General features: G+C 40.5%; 1 long non-coding RNA gene across 1 annotated transcript in view; it reads right to left on the bottom strand.

The window, feature by feature from the left end:
- Positions 1 to 4,185: 4,185 nt before the first annotated feature.
- LOC148977445 (uncharacterized) overlaps positions 4,186 to 6,000 on the bottom strand; it is a 78,111-nt gene continuing 76,296 nt past the window's right edge. Inside the window, exons 4-5 of the long non-coding RNA XR_016145396.1 lie at positions 5,428 to 5,759; positions 4,186 to 4,418 (exon numbers count right to left, since the gene is read on the bottom strand). This is a non-coding gene — a long non-coding RNA (uncharacterized LOC148977445). The remainder of the gene's footprint in view (positions 4,419 to 5,427; positions 5,760 to 6,000) is intronic.

Below are 6,000 nucleotides of genomic sequence, written 5' to 3'. Positions count from 1 at the left end.
GGCGGAGCGCGATAGTGCCGAAGTCTGGCGAGAAACCCTTGATATAATGACAGGTCAATTTGACTGGCTTTGTGATCTGGACCCTAGCAGGTCTGTTCTTACTCCCCCCTGGACTTTGATTTCTCCTTTGTTCTAGCGGTCTCCTTTCTGACATCTCCCGAGAATGAGAGATGCCACACAACCGCGACCCCTTTCGCACCCCATTGACGACCTTTGGCTCCTGCGAGGCTGACCTGTGACCCCAGACCTGACAGCTTGATTAATTGCAGAATGTTTATGATTTATGAGTATCTTCTCTGCATGATTAATGGGGCAACAGGTGGCACTGCCACGCAGCAAAAGGGGAAATATTGCAAAAGAGGGGCCAGACAATGTAAGGGATTGTGCAGAGGAAAAGCGTTTTGTCTGAAAATGGCTCCCACCTTGGTGGAACCATACATCATCTTGACTTTTTCTGAATGTGCATGGTCTGTGGTTATCAGTAGCATTGCTTCTTGAAAGGCTTCTCTTAAAGGTCCACCGCAGATTGATGCATACTAAAGAGTCACATGCATTAATCTTTGTAAACTCTTTGTGGAGTTCAAAAGGAAACATAAAAACAGTTGGCCAGGGAAACAGAGGGGAAGTAACCCATGCCAAAATTTCTCCCTGAGTCAGGATACCTCTTTCAGTGAAGGAATCCTCAGATAAGGGGTGAATTATTTAACTGGTCATTGTCCCAGATGCCTATGTGGCTGTGAATAGCGCCCCGTAAGCAACCTCAAGGACCCGGCGACGTCAAAGCGTCCGTCGAAAGCTAGAGGCCTGTTTGTTCAATGACCTGACAGGCTAGCAAGATAAGTCTGGTTTTGGGAACAAAACTAAGACACTTAGCGCTCAACAGGACCAAAGGTCTCACACAGGTGACAAACTGACACAGCCACTGAGGAGGTCGTACGTGACACTGGTTACTTCCACACAGGGCAGGTTGATTGGAGAGAATGACTGGGTATCTGGCGGCGGGTCCCTCTGCGGCGAGCCCGTGTCAGTCTCACTGTCCGAACTGAAAGCGCATGGGGAGAGGTGGCTTTCGTTTTGACATGTACCAGCCTTGACCCCACACTTCAACGCTGACAGCTGACGAGAGATTGAAGCTGCCATTTGGCCAGCATCAGTGTTCAGACCGGTCACCTTAAAGAAAATGAAATATTGACCAGTACACACAAGAGATCCGGTGGCTGTGTGTACGGGGCCAATGACAAAATTAATTGGAAAACACTCCCATTTAAAAGTTTGAGGTCAGCATGATGTTTAATTTAATTGCTCAGAAGTGACAGTGAAGACATTTATAATGTTACGAGAAAATTCTACTTAAAGGGATAGTTCACTTTGAAATACATTTTTGGTATGTTTTAGCTTACCTCAAAGGCATCCAAGATGCAGATGTCTTTGTTTCTGCAGTAGTTACAATTTTTATAATTTTAGGTCAAACCGTTTGTGTCTATCAGTCATATAATGGAGGTCTATGGTCACCACCTCAAAGAGCATGCACAGAGAAGTCCAAATTAAACAGCATTTAATGACTCGTAAACGTAAGTACACATTGATGGCCTAAGACACGAAACGAGCGGTTTCTGTGAGAAAACGAACAGTATTTATATCGTTTTTACCTCTTGTAACCACAGCAAGTGATCTGAGGGTGCTTTGTGGCTGTGAACGATCCCTTTAAAATCAAAGAATCATGAAAAAAAAGCATGTATTATGGGTTCCACAAAAATATTAACCACAACGACCATATTAATTACAAATAAGAAATGTTTCTTAAGCACCAAATCAGCATATTAGAATGATTTCTGAAGGATCATGTGATGCTGAAGACTGGAGTAATGACGCTGCAAATTTGCTTTGCCTCAAAGGAACACTTTATATTATAATGTATTTTAATCTATACTAAATGTAAACATTTCACAATATTACTGCAATTTGTGAGCATAGGAGACTTCTTACTGACATTGAACAGTCATTCTTCAAACGGTCTAAATGTCGTTGCATCCCAAAATATCAAACCAGGAAGAATCTCCAAAGAACCTTCACTTTTGCAAGCAATTTTTCCAAGTATTATTATTATTATGCGTGTTTTTGATTTAATTTAGGCTTAAATGCCCAAATACTTTGAGGCCCAAGTCATTCTCCTTTCCCAAATGATTCCAGAAGAATGTGCAATTCCAGATATTTGCTGTTGTTCTCCGTGAGTGAAAATTAATTATCTGGGTGTCACAGAGGTTAATTTTGTTCGGGGACCTTTCGATTGAGAGGACACAACAGTGCTTACACCTCTACGGGCCCCTGATGACCCAGGCGCTGAACTGTGACATAGACAGTGACAGTAGTGTGGAACGTGGTCTTCGCCTTCACCGCTCTGCGTGTGCCTCGAGGGGCCTGGACGTCCTCCAGCTGGGGAACCCAGGAAAACATAGCAGCGGCTAGCCTGAGCTCGCCATCTAAGCTGCCCACCTCGATTTTCCAGACCCGCTGAGAGGGTGTGGATGCCCCTCTATCCCTCCACTCCCCCACCCCCGGTGCCACAGACACCCAGCTCTACCCACCGCTGGCTGGCCCATATGTTTGGGCTGCACACAAGGTGGTTTCTCGGATACTGTGGTTGCTAATTATAAATTTAATTTGCATTTTAATTAGAATGGTGGAAAATTAAAGCCTGCCAGCTGGAGAATTTCAAAAAGCTTTCTCTCCCTCGCTCTGTGTCTTTCTTACTCTCTCAATAGCTTCAATTTGAGAAAGTGTGTTCTGCTCTGTGTGATATTTTTTTCTTCCATGGCCTCCACTCTTCTCACTATATCTCTCTTGCACAAACAGTCTCGTAAGTATTCGTATTCTTATTTTATTCATTAAAACGGGTTAACCAGGTTTCCGTGCAGGCCCTCTCATTAATCAAAAGGTATTCCTTTCATACTGAAATATGTGAGCCCTCTGTTTAAATCACTTAACCTACTATCAGTGCTAGTTCAAAAGAAACACTGGCATCGCTGTAGTTACTAATACAGTATATTTGATATGATTCTGACGCAAATTAATCACTCTTTGATTTAAGTGTTTCACAGGATTGTACTGTAACATCAGACAATAGAAATGATACAAAATCAATCAAATGGTGTAAATCGGTTCACAAAACTAAAATTGAAACTCTAATGAATAATATCTACATGTGTGGCCTGATCATCCTTGGGGTTTCCGTCATTATTTTCCAATCTCCTTAATTTATCCTGCTCTCTGTTCTTTCCTGCCACTATCATTCTCATTCTCCCTCTCACCTCCCCTGGGTGTCCTTGCTCAATAATTGTCATTAATTGATTGACAGTCCTGATAGACCCAACTAACCCCAGCCCTGCTAAAATGACTATTTTTTTTTTTTTTAATGAGAGCTTGTACATCCAATGACCTTGTCAGGTTGTCAACTGTCAGCCAATCAGATGACTCCTATTCAGAATACATTTCTCTCATCCAGATCCTGTGCATAGCAATTCTGCATTGAATGACATTGAAAACAATGGATAGGACAAGACACATGACCACCTTTAAAAAAAAAAAAAAAAAAAAAAGTTATGAGAAATTCTTACAAACAGCACCGGCCTTCATTTGCTGAAGAACGAATTAAATAAATGAATTTAAAAAAAAATCTGTAGGAAAACTTCAGGCAAACCACACATACTCTTCATTCCACCCACTTCTTCAAAAGCAAATTATATCAATTTAGGAGGTGTGCGAGAAGGTGACAGCAAAATTTGGGATCTTTCAGTTCGCTTAACTTTACGGGAACAAAAGGACCGCTTTTTTTTTTAAAGACCAACTTTCAGCCAATACTAAAATAAAAAATAAAACACAATGTGCCGCGTTTGGTGTACCGTGTAAACCTTGGCATGTTTCAATAATTCCAATCATGTGAAAAAGAGCAGCCACTGCTAGCTTTGCAGTTTATGATGCAATTGAACATAAAACTAAAAAAAAAAGCCATTATGCGCTGATGGTTATTGTGGCTGACACACTTTCCACTGCTACATGTGTTAAGTAAATGTAATGTATTGACGTGCTTCCAGGGTGTTTTGGTTTGGTAGTCTGCCAGCCTCGCTTTTGCACCTCTTTGTAGGCTTAGTTTGATCCGGTGTGAATAACATTTAGACACACACACACACATGCTCTCATTAGCATTCATTGGGCGGGCGGCAAAACAGCTCACTCTCTCTGCTCCGAAGGTGGCATTTGGCAAGGCCCAAATACACCTGGCGAAACTCGAAACCTTCCCCCTCCCACCTCATGACATTCATCACTGTTACCTTTTTATTCGCAGTCAAGTGTGTTCGTTTTCATCACCGTTGTCAGGTAATCTCAATCGCTGGACAGCCGTTGCATCTGCTGACCATTACCTGAAACAGTGGTTTTAGATTTTTAGTTTTTTTTTTACTTACGTATATATTTAATTTGATGAAAGTAAATAAGGTAAAAGTAAAAACCTAAACCATGCACTCTAAAAATGCTGGGTTGTTTCAACCCAAATTTGGTCAAATATGGACAAACCCAAATGTTGGGTTAAAATGCAATTTAAAAAAAAAATACAGTTGAAAGTGAAAGTTGAAATGGCATTTTTAACCCAACATTTGGGTTTTCCATATTTTACCCAAATTTGGGTTGAAACAACCCAGCATTGTTTAAAGTGTTTTCATTTCAACATTTACTAATACATTATTAAAATCAAAGATTGCATTTGTTAACATTAGTACTGTGAATTAACATATACAAACAATGAACAGCTTTATTTTTATTTACTAACATTTATAAAAAATAAACGAACAAATGTATTGCTCATTGTTAGTTAATACAGTAACTACACTCTAAAAATGCTGGGTTGTTTGGGTCGAATATGGACAAAAATGTTGGATTAAAAATGTAATTAAATTTGAGACAGTTGAAAGTTGAAGTTAGGTTAAAATTTTAAAAATACATTTTTAACCCAACATTTGGGTTTGTCCATATTTGACCCAAATTTGGGTTGAAACAACCCACCATTTTTTAGAATGTAATGTTAACTAATGAACCTTAATGTAATGTCAACTTCTACAATGTCATGTATCTAATTATCACACACAAATTTGGGTCAAATATGGACAAACCCAAATGTTGAGTTGAAAAATGTAATTTCAAATTTGAACCCAACTTCAACTTTCACTTTCAACCGTATTTTTTTAAATTGCATTTTTAACCCAACATTTGGGTTTGTCCACATTTGACCCAAATTTGGGTTGAAACAACCCAGCATTTTTTAAAGTGTATGAACTAAGATTAATAAAAACTGTAAAACTGTCATGTTACCTCAAGTAGTTAACTAATGAGCCTTATTGTAAAGTGTTACGGTGAAAGTCAATTGCTCTCTTTTACCTAACAGCTCCCAGTTAAACTGGCACGAGGAAGCCCCTCCTCCACGGGGTGGGCATCCATCCACACGGACCTAGAGCAACAGTGGCTATGTGTAAAGGCTTGGCAGAAGCTGTGCACACAATCTCCAGATCCTTGTGCGGACTGCTGTGTCTGTCACTCTCCATCACAATCTCCCAGTCTCAGGAATTAAGGCACATCCATTCTGTTACTCCATCACAAACATCTCCGATCACTTCCGTCCAATCTGTTTCCCGCACGCCGCTCTCGTCAGAGTCGATGCACGTCGGCCCTGATCATGGCGGAGTCATGGGAGATTACAGACGGGTGTTGTTCTGTTGAGAAAATAAACATTGGAAACTTTAAGTTAAAAGTTGAAGGTAGCACGACGGTTTAGTGCATATTATACACAAAAGAACCGAGTTAATGGATATGCTTAGCCATAGACACAGTTCAGTCCATTATGGCAGAGAAAGAGGGGAAAAAAAAACGGGTGTCAAACACTTCACAAATCCTCTGAAAATGGCCTTCTGGAAGAGGAATGTCTGTCTTGGTGGTTGGTTGGCAATTAATGGA

Source organism: Pimephales promelas, chromosome 10 (assembly GCF_988280905.1).
Source record: "Pimephales promelas chromosome 10, fPimPro1.hap1.1, whole genome shotgun sequence".
NCBI lineage: Eukaryota > Metazoa > Chordata > Actinopteri > Cypriniformes > Leuciscidae > Pimephales > Pimephales promelas.
Note: the sequence above shows the minus strand (reverse complement) of the source record. Positions and strands in the feature narration are given on the sequence as shown.